Below are 21,327 nucleotides of genomic sequence, written 5' to 3' on the forward strand. Positions count from 1 at the left end.
TAATGTGTCCAAATGCAACAAGTAGGGAAAAGACCACCCCTGAAGCAGTGGTCCCTTACTGGCCCTGCCTGCAGCTCACTTGGGATGCTCCCAGGATATCGCTTCCTCCCTGCCCTTACAGGTGACCCACAACTCCCCCTCTTCCAGTGACCAGCCCCAGCTCATCACAACTAGTCTAGGCCTCCGACTTCTAATGTTTTCGGGTATCCTGAATGTTAAAGTCTTTCATGCCTGTTATTGGTATAAGTGATGTAAAAAAAAAAATAATTAATTCATCAGCAGTCAGAGAAAAGAAGCTGAAGTAGCAGTACTTTTTCTTCTAGGCTCTGCTTCCTTTTGAGTGCTAATCTATAAAATATTTAAAAATATTTGAAAGCACACTTCTGATCACAGCGAATGGTATCCAATTGAAACCTCTGTCACATCAGAACTTGAAGTAAAAATATAAAATGTAAACCCAGTGTCTGTGTTGGCCAAAAGCTAAAAAATGCAATCCTGAAATTTGCTGTATTAAACTGGGTAAGACTAAACACACGGCAGAGTAAAGGCAGATGCAGCATAGAACTAAAATTCTGCTGTCGCTTCTCATAAAACTCTTGCTCTTACCACAGCCAGGGTCTTTAACTGGAGAGGATTCGTATGGTCTTGTAAGCAGTGGTTAAGCAGGGGAATGTACAGGCTGTCTTCTTAAATAATTAAGCTTTATAACTTTTTTTTCCATTAAGATGTGGGAAAAGACTAAGCAGAGTCCTCAAATTTTGCACTGTGATTCCACCACGGGACTGTTCAATTAAAGAACTTTTTATCATGTCTAGTTCCAGTTGTCACCAGTAGTATTCACTTCCCCTTACACTTGTCTGACTTTCCTGAGGATGCTCTGCCATGGTCTTCCTGCTCACAAACAGCAATTACAAGTAGATTATGTAAGTCATCCCAACCATAAGTTAAGAAATCCTTCGTATGATCTCAATCCGACTGTATCCCCCATACAATCCTCACTGGAATTAAGCAATGTATTTTTAAAAGCTTCTGAAGTTTTAAGGCTTTTTGGTTGCAGTTAGTTCTGTAATTTTACCTTTAAACCCATAAGCCAGAGTTTTAATGTTATCTGCATGTTAGAAGAACTAATATCTAATAATAGCTGCTTAATAAACCTAACTGCTAATGAAAATTGCACCCATTTCTCCTCCTCCATCTGTATTTTAAATATTCTTGAAACTTGATCACAGAAATCCAGCTGTAAAGAGCTCATGAGTCCTTATTCTCCAGAAACACCCTAAAATATGTCTTTTGTAACTAGAAAGTAATAGTTTGACAAACAGACTGCTTGATAGTATAAACTTACTTCTGGTGCTAAGTCCTTCAAGAAGCCAGCACATAAACCTCTGCTCCATCTGAACTGCTTGCTGCCCACATCTAATACAAAAGTACACAGGCAGCACTGGAGGTGGATACGGAAAGTGACAGCTCTATGGGTGAGAGCAGAGACCTCTGATGACCAGGAGAACCAGCAGATAAATCAGTGCACCTGTTTTGCAAACCCTTACTCCTGCATACCCCTTGGTCTTCCAACACACCTCACTCAAACCTGCTACTAAACCAAAAGCTCTGGTTCTGGAGTGTCATCCCCAGTCCTGTTGGGTTTGGTTGCTGTTTTTAAGGATGGAACTTGCTTTCTTCTCCCTCAATGCCAGTTCAGCACATTTTAGTAGCATAGGCAGTACTAAATGCTGTCAGACATTAGGGACTTGACTGGACCTCTGCACTCTGTGGTGAAGAAGATGCTGGGCACCAGCTCTGGCAGCCCTGCCAGGCTCCCTGGCACAGCCCCAGCCACTGGGGCTTTGGTTCCCCTCTCTGCAAAGCCAGCTTCATCCCTCTGCAAAGCCAGCTTCATCCCTCTGCACACAGTGCATTATACATTTCATCCTCTGTCAAGATGAAAACTGTTGCATCACATTAATGCCCGATTTTTCATTTACATTAAGGCAGGCTGGGGGTGTGACTCAGTCATAAAGTTGGAAGAAATTATTATATAAACCAGCAGTAAAGAGGGATTTGTGTTAAGGATGATCAGGTCTGAAACGCTGCACTATCTGAACACCACACTGATTTTTATCCTGTTTCTTCCTCTGCCTATGAGCTGGAGGAGGACTAAGAGGTACAGCAAATACTTTATGCTCTATGTTATTAAGAGTTATTTACCCAGCTCTTGAACATCTGGGGCTTTCCATTCTGCTGGCCATAACATATACCTAAGCATCGCCAGCTGAGGAAACCTGAAGATGAATTGAATATGAGCTGGGCAATTTTAAGTGGTGCTCTGAGACTTTATGTCAGGAGAACGCTATTTTAAAGCAAGCAGCTTACTGGGTGTCCAGGCCAGGAACGTAAAGAATAAGGGAAGTGGTGAGGAACTTGAACATTTTCAGTCGGGCACTAAAAGCATCTACCTACCTAGCACTCTGGCCTTGGAATTTGAGCTAGTCACTAGATTGCACCTGGGTCTCCCATAACAGCTACCAGTCATCCCCCAAAATGGTTTAAATCTTAAGTGAAAGATGAAGGCAATGGGAAAAAAAGCCTGTTTCTGTCGCAAACCTAAAGAGAGCAAAAGCCCAGCATGTTTAGGTTCCTGCATGGAACGTGATGACTTTGACAGTGAATTTGAACAGAATGGTTTAAAGCACATCTTTTTTATTTTCTTTCCTTTATGAAGAATAACTTGCTTCCCCCCACACCCCCACTGCATGTCCCATTAAAATCAAACAGAGATGACCTAAATATTCTTAAAAGGATTTGCATCCCAAAGACAAGAAAAGTTTAGAGTCAGCTCAACCTGACAGGCTCATTTGCTCACATTCAGTGAAGACAGCTGTGACTTTCAAGAGAAATTTATACTGGCTGGTTAGTTCAGGCAGAAGCCAGAGAAGGCCCATGCTTTGTGGACTGAAACAACTGCAAAACAACATTTCTAAGGAAGGAAATGACCGTAAATGCCACAGAAACAAGTAGTTTCTAAAAATAGCAGTTGAAATAACACGTTTCTATGAGGACTTTAGGATTCATCTTTTTATGCTTACAGGCATTTTGTGCTAAAGATCTCCATCTTTCACTAACTCTTTTCACACTCATTTTCCAGGTAAAAAAATATTGCTAAATAAGCAATAGGACCAGCCTTTTAAACCTACACACATTAACACCTGTAGCAACGACACAGGCTCAGACTGAGTAGATCCATTAGTTTTGCAGTCAAACATGACTCTGCCTCTCATGAGCACACAGACATTCAGACATCCTCAACCCTTTCTCTGTCTCTGAACAGAGATTCATTTCCCATTGTTATGTGGCTGGCAAGGTGATCCTTCTTCCCAAGAAACTTGTTATGCAGTCCAGCCTCTTCCTAATGGCTGTAGATGAATATGACATCAAGAGAAACTGTTCTGGAAACTACTTTCCAATTTTCCCAAAGTTACAGGACTATTCTTCTGCTCTGTCTCTCCCTCTTAGTAGGGTATCTTCAACAAGTATGAGCAGCCTAAGGAAGTTGTAAAGTGAAGATGGACACATCTCACTTCCAACATCGTCTCTGTTGCACGATGACAGAACTCTCCTTCTCAACACGTGTCTTCTCTCTTGGCCACCAGTATCTGTTGCTGATACTTGAGAGTTTTGATCATTTTCTTAATCCTCAACTTCATGGTTTGGTCTCTGTCTCTCAGGACACCCCCTGGGGCTACCATCTTGACCAGCTGGGAATAGAAAAAGTGTTTGTTTTCAACGTAGCTGAAAATAATAGAAATATTTCTGGGATGTAGGTATCTCTGACCCATGTTTTCCTTGCAAGTGCCTTGGACCATCGTGATTATCTGCCAATTCACCACAAAGAAAGGGAAGACAAGAAGAGGTAAGAATAAAAACCGGGAAAGGTGTTCTGCAGCAGGCACTTCACATCTCAAAGTCCTTCACTAAAGCTGTTGTCATATATTAATGTGGAAAACAACACACAAAAGAGTGAAGTGTCGTGGTCGAGGTCATCAGGAAGCAAGGGGCAAATTTCCAAATAAATTCTAGGTCTTCTCTACCCCAATCCACTGACTACAAAAAAGATCAAATGATTCTAGGTTGTCTTAGATCTAATTACGATGTCAGTTACTTATCCTCTGTTTACAAAATAAATAGAAAATGGCAAAGACAAATTTATCAGAGTTTTTTTTTTTTTTTTAAAAAAAAAGGGGAGGGAAGAAGAAAATAAAAAACACAAACAAGTGGAGTATTAGTCCCTTTAGTACAGGTCAGTATAGGGGGTTTCTGTCATCTGTTTCTATAATCTATTTTATTTCTGAATAAAGAAAACTAGTTTTAGGAAATAGTATAGCAGCTAGAGAACTCAAACCCATGTCATTTTGTCTGTGCAGGAGGGAATGTGGAATTAACTGATAAAAGACAACAACGGCTTCTGTGGAGAGAAAATGAAATGAGGGATAAAGACTGATTTGTATATTGTTCTAATTGCATCCCTTATGCTCACAGAACAGTACTACAGGTGTAGGAACTTCAGCATTACAAAACCTTTTGTCAGTTTTATTATCACAAGTGGCCGGTACCTCCAGCAGGATCCTCTTTGCTCACTAGAAATGTAATATGTAATCTTGTACTTTTTTCCTTCAGAAACATTTCTTCTTTCAACCTACTGTCACTAACACAGCCTCAGAAGATACTATTACATTGACTTCAGGGAATTAGCATCAATCAACACCACCTCTATTCCCTCCAGCTATAATTTATTTAGCATTTTATTATCCAGCAGGGCTCTACCCTGGCAAGGCACGCCACTGATGTGAAATGTAGGAGACGATAGGTACGCAGAAGGACTATAAGTGCATTTTGTCAACTTCATCTAAATTGCTAGTAGAAAGAACACAAGCTGCGAAGCTGACTAGCCAGCTTAGAAAGGCTTTTAATAAACTGAATAGTTAAGGTATCTTTTTCAAGAATAACTGCAATGCTAGGGGAGACCAAGGAAGGTGTTGGCAAGTAAAAGCACCCCTCTGCCTTCCAACAAGTTAGTCCTGCTGTCAGTGGGGTTAAGCAGTGAAATGTTTATGTTCACTTATAGACAGCAGATCCTCAGTGCCACTGATTTCCTAAAGAACCAGTTGTAAGTCAGCAAGATAAAACAATTATAAACTGGGAAGAAACATTTTGCTGCAGAAGATACCTAGTGCCTGGAGTAAAGTCCTGAAAGCTCAAAAAAGATGAGCAGCCAGTTAATTCATGCTTAGATGAGCAGTCAGCATGTGCAGTGATACCCTGCTCACCCATATTCTATATCAAGGAGTATATCTAAGCAGAACCCAGGCCAGGAATGACAGGACCCTTCCCCAGCCTAAGACTGCGCTTGTTTGTACTCACTGAACTTAGATAAAGTACCCCTGTTTATAACTTAAATTTGCTGCTCAGATTTCCCTTCAAAAAGAGTTGGAGAAGAGGTGGCGGGTGCCTTTACCCTGAGCTCATGTTAGACATAGTGTATTCACGTGAATAGAACTGAAAACCTCAGGAATATTTCCAGATGATGCTGTGACAAGAAGACCTTTATCAGGAAGTGCAGATGTAAGCAGTTTTTATTATAACATCCTATTACATGGTGTATGTCATGTAGGTCGGCCTTATTTCAAACGAGGAGCAAACCCCTACAGCTGTCAGTGGTAAGGCATATGAACTGACGTACCCTGCTCAGAAAGGAAATATTCCTGTTGACCTTGGTCAATGCATGCTTGGCCCCACGAAGAAACATTAAAGACCAACACTAGTACTTTTTTGTGCCAGGAAGAAAAATCATCATCCTGCATATGTTTTACAAATCTCTTGCAAAGAAAAGCATGCCTTTACTTCACAAGCAGCACCTTGAAACCACTTTGCTAACCAGATATCTTTGTGTGATATGTTATTAATTATACAACAGTGTCAAATTATTATTTTTTTTCTTTTACTGCTATGGAATTACATTTCAAGCCTGTGACACAGGGTAGTCAAGGAAACAAATCTTTGTAAGACCTTTGCTAGTACAAGGATGAATATGATATTATGAACAAATCATTCTTCAAGTGAAATGCCATACAGCATGAGATCAAAATCCTCAGACAAAACACTATAGCCCCACCATGTTATCTTTAATAACATTATACTGTCTGGAAATCAAGAAGAGAAATCAAATCCTGCTGCAGGTCATTTTGTAATTGGAAACCAGTGTTGTTTATTAAAAAAAGGATAAATTCTATAATTTAACTCTGATGAACAAATTAGATCAGGTCAGTAATTTAGACTTGAGTCAACACATCATTTATCAGAGAAAAAGATCCTGCTTATTTCCGTAGCTCTGTTTTGCAGAATAAATCTTTTGAAGTGTTATGGACACAGAAGATGCATTGATATATACAGTTCCTCTGATCTATCATAAAAAGAAGAAAATGCCAAGCTTGAACATTCTAATGTAAATTATATTTCTGTATGTTTCTTCTATCAAAAGCTCCACAGCAATTAGCAAAAAGTGTTAAAAAAGTAAATCTCTGTACGCCTAAACTCTATCCTCTTGCAGCTCTATTAGTAGAGGTGCAAAGTGGATTTTAACAATTTATGCTGACAGATAAATCTCTTTCCTGCAAATACCTTTCTTGCTTTGTCTTTCCCTTGGTATGGTATGTCTTCCTGAAATCCATCCCCAACTCTGAATTACTTTTCCCCCTCATTTAAGCCAGGTTTTTTAATCCTTTATGTTTTCGAATACCCTTAGTCCTGGACTTGCATCTTGGAGACAACTGACCAGGTATAAACAAATACATCACAGTGTCTCAGTAAAGTATTTTCTCATTCTTCTGGTCTGTGATTTCTTAGCTATGTCTTGTCTTTTTTTTCTCGTGTCTTCTCTCTTATAGACTTGTTCTGCATAAAGATATTTCAGAACAATTTTTTGAAGTAGCTTGCTGGTCACGTGGTATGCAGATTTCACTATCTGCTGTCCACATTTGCTGGATTTTCTTAAAACAGTTTCCTTCCTAGCAGTGTTTTCAGTCTTGCTGCCTCTAAACACATCTTAATTATTGCAGAATATATGTATGGAAAAATGCATCTCTTTCTTTTGGAAAATGCTTAATATCCCAAACATTCACAATATGACTGCAGATTTTTTCAATGAGCTTAAATTAACTAAATTCATACTTTTGACTATTTTTTCCCCAATGTAGCATAGAATAATCTGGCATGAGAAGGATTAGAAAAGACTTGATTTAATTATATGCTCTGTCTGAGAAAATACAATTCAATTAAGGAAGATGTGATTATTAAATCTAAAATGCATTAGCATGCATCAATCAGCTGTATGAGCTTTAAATTAATAAATAGTTCTTTTACAGTTACCCAACTACTAGACAGAGGATCAGAATTAAAACCTCTAATAAAATTAGCCCAAGTCTCTCAATGCAGTTTGTAAAGCATAATTTACTGAATGAATCTTTATGCAGCAGCTGTAGTAAGCTCAAAGTTTGTTCCAATGTTGGGTGATGTTAAAGTAGCACTAGATTCTGTTTTGTCACAAAATGTAGTTTTCTGTGTTGCAGGACTAACTGAAGAGAGCACAGTACAATATATTGGGATGTTTTTGTCTCAAATTACCTAGTACCTTAAGGTTGCTTTCAAAACTTCTGTACTTTCCTGCTGAAATATTTTAACAATTTTTCTTTCAAATTTCTAGTGTAGATACAGAGACATATCGAATAATGCAGTGCATACACAGACAAAGGAGGCCAAAGTAAAACTTCAAATTCTATACAGGATGCCGGGAAATCAGATTAAAGATCGTCAGCGATGTCTTAAGTTATCCGTTATTAAATCTATCTTATCAAGATAGATTTAATTCCTTCTAGTAGGGTGCAGCCATTCAATACCCACCTCAAGATGCTAATGAGATGTGTTTCAGTGAGGAATTCAGTTTTGCTACATCTCTCACATGTAAAGCTCAAGCCATCAGACTTTATGGGGTTGACATGAGGAGGAAGCCAAATGAGTAAAACCCTATTCCTCTGTCCTTGGCTGGAGTTCTGGGACAAGCTCACCCTGAGAGCAGCAGAGACCCACTGCCAGCAAGTTGCAGAAAGCAGAACTTTTTCTCCTCAAGCTGAATGTGTCTGCTTAATTACTCCTTTTTTTTTTTCTTTTTTTTTTTTTCTCCAGTTACATTATTTCTTCCTAGAGTGCACTGGGGAGGGAAATAGTCTATAGACAAAAGAAATGCCGATAGCCTGGTATGACACTCTGTGCCAAAGAAAGCAGCTGTCTCCTCTTCCCTTATCAGGGTGACTGGAGAATTATCTCCCCTTTAGATGCATTCCCTGTTTCTGCTCTGCTCCTCTGTGACTTTTCATAGTTATATTAATGTATCTACATCGCAGGGTTCCCAGTTACAGTGACGCAGGAGCTCGGTAAACATAACATCATGGGAAGAAAATTCATTTGAACAAGGCTTATTTTAGTCCATGGTGACAAACATAATTGGCTTTATCTGCTGCAAAGAGAGTTTGATAAACCCTTACTACATGGTCTTGCCCAGATTTCCATTGGTCAACTTCCAGGATTTTTTCTTCTGGATAAATAGCCATAGATGAAAAACAAAGAGTGGGAACATACTCCATGAGGAAGAAGAAACATAGGGCAGAAGCCCTTTTGGAAGAAAGAGCTATAGGAGCATGGATCTGCCTGTTTCTTCCAGTATTTTAACTACATATACTCTTCCTTAAGCTGCTTTAACACAATTCTAAAGGCTCAGGGATTAGAATAAGGGATTTTAATGGTAATTTCCCTACAAGGGCTAATTCCAGCTAGCTTTATTGTCTCCAAAAGAAGAGTTCCCAAGACTGCTGAAAGACAGGAACCATCCATTTTAATTCCTGGTCTCAGACCCTTCCTGTCCTACAAGAAAAACAGGACAGAAAGCAAGAAAAGAGTTGCTAACTAGGCATGTGGCTTTAGGCAGCAAATCTGGGCTCTGTGGAATCCTGATCCATTTGCTATGAAGAAAAGAAGCTCTCTGGTTCAGCTGCACTCTGCTAAAGCAAATAGGAAACTATTATCTGTGGAACTGGTGAGCTATACCAACCAGGCATCAACCAAAATAACAAAAAAAGAGATTGAAAGGAAAAAATAAAGTGTTCTCATTTGCAATAAAATCAAGGTGCCAAGGATAAAACGAGTGCAGTCACAAGGGGTGTGAAAAGAGACTTTCTAGCTGCCTATACTCCAGCTCTAAGAATCTGGTAACAAACTGGAAGAATTGGAAGCAATGCATGTGCATTTGTGCCAGCCTATGACTGAACCCATGGAAAAGATTGGTTTGACTGAAATGGCCAAATTAGCATGTTTGGGATAGATCAAGTGGATTTTAGAGGGTGGGAACGGTACTTTGTATTGTGCCTGGCGACTCTGAAATAGTAATCTTGAATATTCCTCAATTACTAGTTGAAGGCAGAAGCAGATCCCATGCTGGCCTGTGCCTGCTACAGACCATAACACTGCACCAAGTTGTGCAATATCTCTATAAACTGCTATTTGTAGAACACACAAACCCAAAATGCTGTCATCTTTACCTTTAATGATCTATGCTGATGGTCACTTACAGCCAATACAAAGTGCTTCAGAAGTGGTTAAAAACAAATTATAGTTACAGTTTCCTGATTATGAAAATGCTGCATTAAACATGAAGGAATTCTCTTTTTGCCTTCCTGATGATAAATGTAAGGACTCATCTTTGAACTAAAATGAGTTGTAGCTTGAAGGTAAAGATCATGAATTTATTACACTTGATATCCGTACACAGAATAAAATCCAAACCATTGATATATGTAATTAATGCAAAGGAATGAATCTTGCAAAACTGATAATTATTCTGAGCCAAACCATCTGGGAGAAAAGATTTTAAACACTTAGCAATCACCATTCACATTGTTTTGCTAAAAACAGATCTCACATTTAGGAATAAAAGAGAAGCAAGCTATGATTAAAAAACTTGAAGAGAAGAAGTAAAAAATGTAAAATAGAAACTGTAGAGTAGGAGTGGAAAGAAGAACTGATAGCAGTCAATACCAATTACAAGCCCTGAAATATAGAGAATAAAGGAAGCAAAAAGATACAGGAAAAGATTCTGTAAGATATCAGGTATAGTAATGCAGCAGAAGTTCATATAACTAGGAGAAATTTTAACAGTGACTAGTACTTTACCTACTAGGCACGGAGGAGTATGCATTGGATTCAGTACTTTAACGGAGGAGAAATCAATGAGCTTTTTGTGTTCAGGAAAATAAGATACTTTTATTCATGAGATGACAAAATATTTTGTATTTTGACAGTAACTGAGGATGATAGGAAATACAGGAAAAAAATGGATGCTTTTGACTTAGCAATTCTTTATAAACACAGTTTTAGGTTTTGAAATGACTATCAAACATGCGTTTCAGGTTTTAATATATATTACTAAGAAATCTGAGAACCACAGAGAATTTTTAGAAGATTGAAAGAAAACTAATATGCCATTACATAAAAAATGGAAATGCAATAAGCAGTGAACTACAGGGTGGTTTGTTTTTTTTCCTAGGAGCTTCACTTGGCCATCTACTAGATTTTCAACAAAGTTAATACAAGAAAGCATTAATCTCAACTTAAAACAAAATGTGTGTTTCTTTTCACCTAATTCTAGCTTATTAATCAATTACAAGGGCTCAGCTAGTCCCAAGGCTCCTCTCTAGTTGAATAAGAGATAGAAACACCTCTACAGCTGGACTGTCATCTTAAAAGAGGTGTCTAAGCACGTGGGCATAAATACCCTTGGGACACACCTCTTCCACTGACTAGAGACTAGACAATCAGCTTTATCCAGTGCCTTACTTGCAGATGGTGAGATGAGGTTAAGTGATGAGAAATGAATACCGGGCTCCTGCGACTGCAGTAACAAATCCCTTCCTATGTTCACCCAGGATATATGTTTTTCTTCTTTTGCATCCTAAAAAAGAAATACACTTAAAATAATCCTTCTTAAGAAGGAAAAAAGACTGAAGACTTCAAAAATTTAAGTAGAGCAGAAAAAAAAGATAGTCCGATCCATTAAAAAGTTGTGCCATGAAATTTTATTTTCTCGAAAACAACGTATCAAACTGGGAACAGCAAAACAGCTATTAAAAGCAAGTCAAGAATCATTGCTTAAGTATGCAGAGCTTTCCTCAAGGGCCTGAAGCATACTTCCTTTTCTAAATACATTTTTCATATTTACTGCACTCTATTAAGCCAAGAGCACTGCAGAATTATAGAATGGATAACTATCCAGTGCTCGGACATTTATGATGAGTTTCAGATGGTTTTCTTTTTACATACAATACCTAACCATTATACTCACATTCCAGGCATGATTTTCTAAGTTCAAGGTCCATAACTGTTTCTTAGTATGCTGTGGAGAGAGAATATGGTCTGGTATAGATGACTGTACAGGTAGCATCCCTAAATATCATTCCGTGTTTAGGAAAGTACAAAAATCTCACAGTTTGCTCTTTCCTGGCTTAGCTGATCCTGTTGTTCCAACAGCACTTTTGAAAACAAAGCAGCTCCTTTACCAAGGCCTGAGGGTTAGAAAAGCTTTGATTCATTGTAAAGGGGAGATCACATTTAAACAGAAGTGAACAAAGGCTTTGCACAACCTGAAGGGTGTCCCTGTAGCTTAAAGCCTGTGGGTTTTTAAGTCAGAATCTGATGAACTCTAAGGGCTTAGATCATCTCCTCCTAAGGTCTCAGCTGTTGGAGAAAGCCTCAGAGGAAGGTCATTTCTACAAAAATTCCCTTACAAATTTTCTGAGCCTTTCCACTTTCTTATCTTTTCTTGCAATCCTCCTTCTGCCAAACACATTAAAGCCTTCTCAGCTTTGTAGCAGCATATCAGGCTTTGGAGAGAGTTGCTGTAGTCCTATCCTGTGTGATGAGTTTGCACTGTGTCCACACATTTTTCCCCATCCTACTCAGACTCTGTTCCCTTCTGCACAAATAACAGACACCCCAAGCAACTGCACAGAGATTTCCAGTCTGCAGGGTGGGATTTTCTGGCTCATGATGTCAAAGTTTGCTAACACAATTACGAGTGGCCAAGATTCTTGACTGTCTTCTAAAGGACTGTCTTTCTTAGGACTTGCTATTTGTGCTATTAAACTGTCAAGTGAGTTTCAAGCAAGTACTTGCCTGAAGAGGAAAAGTGACAAGATCAGGTTTAATAGTGTCAATGTAGGTTTCATATTATAAATGCAATAGTTATTTTTAAGCATAACCTTACATCCAGAGAATGCAAAAGCAAAACTCTGGGTGACAGATATAGGTACCAAAGTCAACTCTTAGCTGTAACTAATTCATGTTGGAAATAGGTCAGTAATTGGATGATAAATCCTTTTGATGAGATCCATGATTTTCTATTCAAAACACAAAGCTCCACCCCACACCTCTCCTCCTGGAATATGAAATGCTACTATTTGCATATAGCTGTTGCAGGAAATAGTATGTTGGGGCACTTTTGGCAGGGAGATGTTGGTTTTTGCTGGATTTTTTGTTTGTTTTCTTTTTTTACAATACAGTTTGTTTGTATAAGCTCAGAAAGTCTGTAAATCCTTATAAAGTTACACCACTTCTTACGGCACAGGAAACGCATTCCCCCTAGATTAGAAATGTATGCTGTATATTTTTGATGCTAATACATAGTCACCTGTGTAGAAGAAAGCTGAAGCTAGAGCATGATGTGGCCAAGAAAAGTGACCTCAGTAGGTTCCCGGTTACAGAATAGACGAACTATTGTCCTACAAATGACGGTGTGGGTACAAAAGTAAAGAAATCATGCTTGCAGTGGGCTGAGGAGAGAGTGGGATATCACTGATGGGCAAGAAAGCTTTAAGTCCAGACACAGGGGTTGAAGCCAAGAAGTCTTCAGATGACTGACAGCCTCAACAGGAGCAGGCTGGTGGTTGGAAAATGATGGCTAGAAAGAAAAGAGGAATGGTTTCTCCATGACCACAGTTTTTCAGTGGGAGGTCTGGACTCACACAGGGAAGAGTACATTAGATTGTGAAGTGGAAAGAAGTAACAGGAATTGACAGCAGAAATGAAGAAGGAGTAAAATGGTGGTATAAATTGCTGTCTTTATAGTAAAATGAGACCCTGGAGAATAACCTGTTTTCACGCATTTTCTACTAGGACTCCTGAAATACAATCAAACACCTGCACCAAATGAAAGGTGCCAAGAGGAAGGGAAAATACTCTTTGTTGATATCTTCTGCTTTAATGTGCTTAATAACTGTGTAGCTGACTTCTGCACAGCTTGGCTCTGGCAGCCAGGGTTATTTAATACTGTAATAGACAAGTTAACTAACAATTTTATAGAAAACATTGACATTACAAATATAGAGATTAGCAAGTTTGGCAACTTTGATAGAGGCTGTATCAATCATTCATATTACTGTTACACTCAGACTTCTGCCCTGAATCCCTGGGTACAGTACAAAAAATCAGAATTTAGCAGTACAAATATTTAAGCATGAACCAAGTTAAACAGAGGGAGGTCTTAAATCAAAACCTTCTCAGCAGGGCAATGTTTTACCAGAAGAGAGTTTTTAAACTCAAAGTAAAAGCTCTTAACTTAAGTGACTTTATCCGAGCAATTAAGGATAACCAAAGGACAACATCAATAGATATTAAGGTATAGCTTTTTACAGCATACACTGTGTAAGACATTCTGAATTATATTAAATGGGGATGCCAAGAATTTTGGAGGAACACAGATTGTTTCACAGGGAAAGGATATTAAAAGTCAGTACAAGCAAGGACTGGAGATGCATCTTGGATATGGCACTTAAAGGAACTTTGAAGGCAAACTTTTATATATGATCTAACTGGGGTTTCAACAATTCTATAAAGCTAAGCATTTAATACAAAGACCCTAAAGTGATCAAAGTAGGAATAATATTTTAGCATGCAACTGAGGCAGACAGAGTAAAAAGCCTAGGAACATAGCTGTTAAAATATCACAAGCATCTCTCAACCCTGTCTTCTCTGTTTTGTCCATCGACAGCAGAATTGCTTTTCCTCTCTCTGCTAAGTTACCTTATAGCTAGCTCTAATTGTTTTTATTGCAGGAAGACAGATGGTCTGACTTTTCAAAAATATGTATTTCCCTTATATCACAGCTGGGGAATGTGCTGGTGGAAGGAAGGGTTTGTATGCAAAACAGTCCGGATACGATTCATTCCAAAATAAAATCTCTTCTGACAATAGTAACACAAAAACAGACCTTACCCTTCTGAGCTAGGAGGAACCTTGAACACACATTGAAAGTTGCCAGAGCCCTACCCCTTATGCTCAACGTATGCTAACACTCTTCCAGTTAATCAGCAGATACTGCCATCCATTCTCATCAGACTAAATCAGTTCCCTGGGATATATCCTAATAAACTGGTGATCCCAATTAAACTCTTTCCAATCAATTTGCACCTCATAGGGGTTTTAGCGTTATTTCACTTGAATCTAGTCTGAGATTTTGCTATCCTGTGTGCAACTTCAGCAGCGTTTTTCCTGTTAATAGGAGCTAAAGAATGCCTTCCAGAGAAGGAATATGTCTTACAGAGATGCTACTTTTCAGAGCACTTCCTGGTATTTCGAAGTGTGGGTGCTGAATGGCAAAGTGCTTAACTGGATCTGAAGAGCCCAGCCTCACTCACCAGTTTCTATGTACGGTTGTCCTATTGCCTCCATGGACTCCAGGCTTATTTCTCCCAGGCGTCTTCCACCTTTCCCTATGTCCATCACATTTTCTTCCCAGAAGCAGATGTCTACAGGTGCTGTATGTTCAGAAAGAAAAATTACAACTTAGTACTTTTCAACTAGGCAGTGCTGTGCTTAAGCCTCTGTTAAATGTGTTACATAACATAAAACCTTCACCATTTGCTTAAGCATTAAATGTTTGCCAACGCCTCAACTCTCAAATTTCTTTTACAACTACATTTCCCCTCAAAAAAATAGCTGATGGATTGAATACATAGTTTTTGATTTTTTAACAAATGAGCGTAGAAGTCAAACAATTCAAAAGAGTAAGCAGACAGGTGTCTACAGGATTAATTTCTTCATGATAATTGAAAAAACACATTTGAAATATAAAAAAGGTTAATTCAAATATATTTGTACAAAAGCCAAAATAAAGGACAAGTAAATTTTGTGTTTCAGTTGTCAGATTAACGTGAGAATGTAACTGGGAAAATACATGAACGCATTAAGTACAGATCAACTAATGCTCTACCGAAAAGTCTTATGACTTAGGCCAGTAGTTACTTCTTGTAGCAGATGCCTTCTGTATCTCTTCAAGTAAGTATCAAATGATTCAGATATTACTCATGGACTGAATGTAGAACCAACTACCAGTGAAGTTCTCTTATTAGTGTTCTTTATATGTGGATCCGTTACATTCAGCTATATCCACAAGTGTATAATTTATTCTCCCATCATGTACGTACAGCAACCCAGAAAACACTGAGTACCTCTACCCGTAGAAGCAGAATGAGTGAATTTGCAGAAAACAATTCAATGAGGAACAGTAAGAATTACAACAGAAATGTGTCTGAGACATACATGGCTTCCAAGCACATAATGTCCCATTTCCCCATGAAGAAGGACAGAATGGGCTTGTGGGGCGATAGATTTGGAACAGGATAGATTTGGGCAGGTTTGGAAGTGGATAGCATTAGAAGGGTAGGCACAAAAGTCACTGGAAAAAAAATGATTGCACGACATCATACAATAGTTAATTTAAAATTGACATAAAGAGAAGGTGCCAGATATGTTCTGCAAAAGGAAGGAAGTTTACTAAGAAAAAAAAAAAAAGGAAAAATAGACATAGTAAAAACAAATCATCAAAATTACTATTTTCATAGGGTTCCTTGAAATTAGTACCACTGACTGCAAAATTAGCAAACCTGAAGTCTTGTAGTCTAGAAAAGGTTTGAGGTTTGCTGGCTTAGGAGGGGGGCACCAACTCAGAAAGCAGGAGATGACATGGAGGGCATATATTTATGGTATGGCCTGGGGAGGACATGGGACAGTAATCAATACATCTGTCCAATACCCATACATCCCTGTTACTCCTTGTAGTACCAGGATCAGAAAGCCTGACACACCAGTGCTCTCTCCAGCTTCTTTCCTCCTCTCTTTCCTGGCATTTGTCTCTTTTCCCTCACAGTAGGTCCTGACCTTCACTTCCTCCATCTTCCTAATCCTCTCCCAGGAGTCTGGAAAGGAAGGAGGGACACGAAAGCAGTTCTTGTGGGATTGTCAACTACATGGCAATGAGGAGAGATGAAGTTCCATACTCCAGAGAAATGGGGGAAAAAGGAGCCCAAAACTTTTGGTTGGATCCCCCCTGCAAAACCTCCTTGTCTGTTTCTAGCCCATCATCTACAGTTCTTCCAAAATCCTAATAGGACCTACCTTAGTGAGATACTTGGGCCTGCTTTGCCACTCGGATATGAGGCTGGCCTCCAGCTCCCAAAGGGAAAAGGCAAATAAAAAGATTGCCTTGATGGTGGCTCTTCTTTCATTTCTCCAGCAATCTTTTTAACAGTATTTTCCTCTCTCCTCCCCATAATATCCTGGCTGGGAGAAAAAAATGTATTATCCTGTCAACCTGGGAGGACAAGACACCAACAGAACAACAGATATGTAGAGACTTCTACAGGAAAAAAAAAAAATAGCAAGAGATGCGGTAGCAGATGGGGACAAAGTCTGATAACTGACCAGGGAACATGATAAATAGCCAGAATTTTCAGCTACCTGTAAGTTCTGTGTCCGAGATCAATCATGCATTGGGGGAGGGGGGGGCGGGGGGGGGGGACGGGACAGGGACAAAAACAAAACAAATAAAAGGAAAGAAAAACACATGCAAGAACCCTAGGATTATTTTGACAGGAGGTACAACCAAATTTGCATATGTTATAGATGCTCAACCAACACATTATTGGTCTTAGTGCAAGACTGGAATTCAACAAACTAATCTATAGATAAGATTATATTAGCCAATTTAACATTAACTTTAAACCCTAAAATATATGACTCAGTCAATTTTACATATTCTTCATCCAATAATAAAGAACACATTGTTCAAATATTTGCTTATACTTCAAGCTTTTCATAATAAATGGGATAAAATTGCTCTTTTGTTGTAGTTTACTGGAGAATAGAAGCATCAGTTCCACAGCCTTGTGATTTTTCTTCCCTTAAAGGAATAGCTTTCCTGCAGAAAATATTATAGAATTTCTGCCTGAAATTATCCCCTTAGGCCACCACTAATGTAAGCCTAATAGATAAATTGCTGACTTTTTAGGATGCATCACAAGAGAAAGAAATAAGCAGTTATTGAGAATTCCAATAACAAGAATAAAGCTTTTTTGGGGAAATCCTTGCAATACAGTTTTAACTGCTCAATTTTAAAGTAGCAGTAGGGCAAGCAAACAAAAGGAGATTCCATTACCAGAGAAAAAAAGAATTATAAAACCCACTAAATTAAAAAAAAAAAAAAGACAATCCTAGTGGTATACTGATTTCCATAGGGGTTTACACTTCATTAGATGTGCAGATAATTATCAAGGTAGTGTGGATGTTTTTCAGAAGCCTTTGACTCACATCATTTTACATTTGCTGCCTTTACCTATTGTTTGTAGAATTATTCAGAATGATTATTATTACTTTTTTGCAGTGCTACTAAGCAGTACTGTAAACCTTTGAATGACCTTGGAGACTCTACAGCTTGTCCACTCATTACTGAAGTCGTTCATTCCCTCAAGGACTGGGAAGATGGTCAGAGCTATTTTGGTGCCAGATATGTCTCTAGGGCTGAGGATTTCTATAGTGAAATAGAAGCGCTCAAATACTCTATGTAGGAAATGCACCACATAAAAGCCCATGTACAACTTAAGCTCCGCAATGATGATTAAAGGGACTTGAAGGCAAGAGTAAATAGAGCTTTGTGTTGGCTTTTTGCACCTGCATGAACATTACTCTAATTGCTTAGGCTTATTTACTTTTCCTCTCACAGCCAGAACCTAGAGATAAGCTTTCACTGCAAATCAGCTTGAATAAAGCAGTCTGCACCAACAGCAGAAGGAAGTGAGCCCATGAATGTGTTCATTTTATTTCACAGGCATGAAGAGTCCATTATTACAGCCAATTATTCCTACTTCTTCTCCAACCAAACACTAAGCAAAACATGAAAATTAAAGCCTTCAATTTTGTAGTGCACGTACATAATCAGAATAGGATACCAAGCAGATGACTGGTACATCCAGGAGCAATATCATATTCTTTGCTTTCCAAGTTGTCTTCTAGAGCTAAAGATAAAACTTCTCTAAAAAAGAAAAGAATGGGAGGGGACACGGACATGACACAATTATATGTCTAAAAAAACTGGCTAACTCCAGATTCATTTCTTCATACTCATTATTTCTATTTGTCTGCACCAGAAATGTGTCATATGGAAGTCACACTGTGTCCCTAGTAGTACTTACCGGCAACCAGAATAAAGGCATTGAAGTTGTTATTGTTATAAACTTGCTGTACCTTAAACGTAGATTCCACATTGAAAAGGTACAGAAGACGTGAGTGATTAAATTATAATTATGGTATAACTGATAATGCTAGTTAAAAATTAACATTTTTCTTGTTCAGAGATGTTAAAAGGTGGAAAATTAAATGTAAGTATAAGTGGTCCATTTTGTCAATGAATAAAAACGAGGAGTAGATCTGATCTTAGGCCTGTGTGTGTTTAGAGACGACCTGTAAAAGGCAGAAGACCGGTGCGAAGAGAGCATTCCCTGACAGCAGTGAGGTACTCAGGGCCATGAGGGTAAAAAGAGATTGCAACAACCCACAGAGGGATTTTCAAGCAGTGACTGACAGCATGTCAGAAACCCAGCTCTAACCTCACACATGCCCCGAGAGATTCAGAACCAGCTATTACCACTCAGGGTTTTGAGTTATAATAGAGATTTCTAATAATACACAATATAGTTTTAAGCTTGTGTTTTATCATAGAATTATAGACTGGCTTGGGTTGGAAGGGACCTCTAAAGGTCACCCAGTCCAACACCCCTGCAATGGGCAGGGACACCTTCAACTAGATCAGGCTGTTCAGAGACCTGTCCGACATGACTTTGAATTTTTTCCAGGATGGAGCGTTGATCACCTCTCTGGGCAACCTGTTCCAGTGTTTCACCACCCTCATTGTAAAAAATGTCTTCATTATATCTAGTCAGATTCTACCCTTTTTTAGTTTAAAACCATTGCCCCTTGCCCTGTTGCAAGGATCTCACCAGAATGGAGTAGAGTGGGAGGATCACCTCCCTTAACCTGTTGGCCATGCTTCTTTTGATGCAGCCCAGGATACGGGTGGTTTTCCAGGTTGCGAGCGCACGTTGCCAGCTCATGTCCAGCTTTTCATCCACCAGCACCTCCAAGAACAGAATAGGAACACTATTATGCTGTAGTAAAAGTCAACGGCACATCCATAAGCTGACTATTACATGGCAGCTTTGGTTTCTCCATCTCAAAAAAGGTATAGGAGAAATAGAAAAAATAGAGCAAAGAGGAACAGGATGAGAAAACTGTGGAGCATGTTCCATGTAAAGTGTAAATACACAAACAGGACTCTAGCTTATAGAGGAAATGGCAGAGAGAGGAGGATCCCTCCAGGAAAGACATCTGAAAAGCCATGGAAAAGCAAGGAACAAGTAAACAGGAAAAATTTCACATCCCATCTGATAAAAGAACCAGAAGGGATCAAATGACAAGAGCAAGTGACAGATTAAAACAAAAAGGGGAGGCACTTCTCCACACAGCACCTAGTTGTAGATTTTCATGCCACAGGATATAATGGATGCTAAAATCACATCTGGATTAAGAAAGTGATAAGAACATTGGTACAGTATCACCTATAAGTAAGGAAGTCCTTAAATTGCAAATTGCCAGAGGCTGGGAGGATATTCTGGGAAAATATGTCTCTGTGCTTGCTCTGTTCTTGTACATTACTCTGGGCTACCCTGCTCTCAGACAAGCAGTAGGCTAGATGCACCTCTGGCGTGACCAGTACAATTCTTCTGACCTTTTACTGATTTCAGCAAGATATTTAGTTTGGAAAATGTAAGCTGATGTAACCTAGAGAGCAGAAAGGTAAACCATGAATACAAAATAAATCTGAGAGAGGAACAGCTTTTATTTCATTTCTTCCTGGTTAGATACCTTACCAAGATATTTTTATATCCACCTCCCACAGCTTTTCCTGCTCCATCCTTTTCTACACAGCCTATTAGCAGATTGCTACTCCATTTATACTGAGGGGCTCCGCAGTCAGGTAGGAGCTACCCCCAGCTGTTCACGAGGGGGAATATATGAGCAAAGGTATCAGGAAAGATTAATCAGAGCTTAGATATGATTTAGAAACATCCAAGAGAGACAGACACCCACATTGCTCTCTGCAGGATGGATAACTTTAACTTAGTTGAAACAGAGAATAAATGCCTAAAGGCCTTCTATAAGACTAGTAGAAAAGTTTTAACTCTTTTTCAGTACAAAATTACCCAGCCTGATACTTGATCTCCAAAATTATGATGTTGGGGTTTTTTTTTCTCAGACAGCGTCAGAGAATTTTAAGGGAAAGCTTCAGCTTTTCATTTAGAGAGTAATCGAAAGGTGTTCAGTTTGTAACTGCAAACTCAACTGAACACTGTGTCAGAAATGGCACCAAAGCGTCTCAGGGATTTGTCATTTGGGTCCTTGTCTCACTGACTTCTCTGCGCCATCTGCCCTGAATGAACAACAGTTCCCATGAGGTGCAGCAGTGACTCAGAGCAAAAATAGACTACAGGATACATCAGCAGCCCCGGGATCCCATTTCACAAAGCAGAAGCATGCAGGAGCTATCTACACTGCAGCTCTCTGGGGGGAACACTTCTGAAATGACATTTTTGGCCAAAAACAGGGGATTTCAGCTCTCTCCCTCATCCTTCATTTTTGCAGCATAAGTCCTGATTCTGTGGGAGGAGAAATGATTTGTCAGTGCTGATAGGCTTTTCTTTAAAACTTTGGATGCAGTGCTTGGGTGAAAATCAGTGCCAAGCTTAGAAAGAGTGAGGAGTGTATCTAGCAAGATCTCTCCATAGCAAGTGAGAGTCACACCACCTAAGCTTTTTAGATCAGAAGTCACGTTCCGATGAAGCA

The 21,327-nt window shown here is 39.0% G+C and overlaps 1 protein-coding gene and 1 long non-coding RNA gene across 3 annotated transcripts in view; one reads left to right on the forward strand and one right to left on the reverse strand.

The window, feature by feature from the left end:
- BEGAIN (brain enriched guanylate kinase associated) overlaps positions 1–21,327 on the forward strand; it is a 155,793-nt gene that overhangs the window by 104,925 nt on the left and 29,541 nt on the right. The gene's annotated exons all lie outside the window — the stretch shown is intronic.
- LOC129736528 (uncharacterized) overlaps positions 1–21,327 on the reverse strand; it is a 46,279-nt gene that overhangs the window by 12,062 nt on the left and 12,890 nt on the right. The window contains exons 5-8 of the long non-coding RNA XR_008733267.1: positions 19,425–19,562; positions 18,360–18,460; positions 16,549–16,713; positions 14,790–14,909 (exon numbers count right to left, since the gene is read on the reverse strand). This is a non-coding gene — a long non-coding RNA (uncharacterized LOC129736528). The remainder of the gene's footprint in view (positions 1–14,789; positions 14,910–16,548; positions 16,714–18,359; positions 18,461–19,424; positions 19,563–21,327) is intronic.

Source organism: Falco cherrug, chromosome 7 (genome assembly GCF_023634085.1).
Source record: "Falco cherrug isolate bFalChe1 chromosome 7, bFalChe1.pri, whole genome shotgun sequence".
NCBI lineage: Eukaryota > Metazoa > Chordata > Aves > Falconiformes > Falconidae > Falco > Falco cherrug.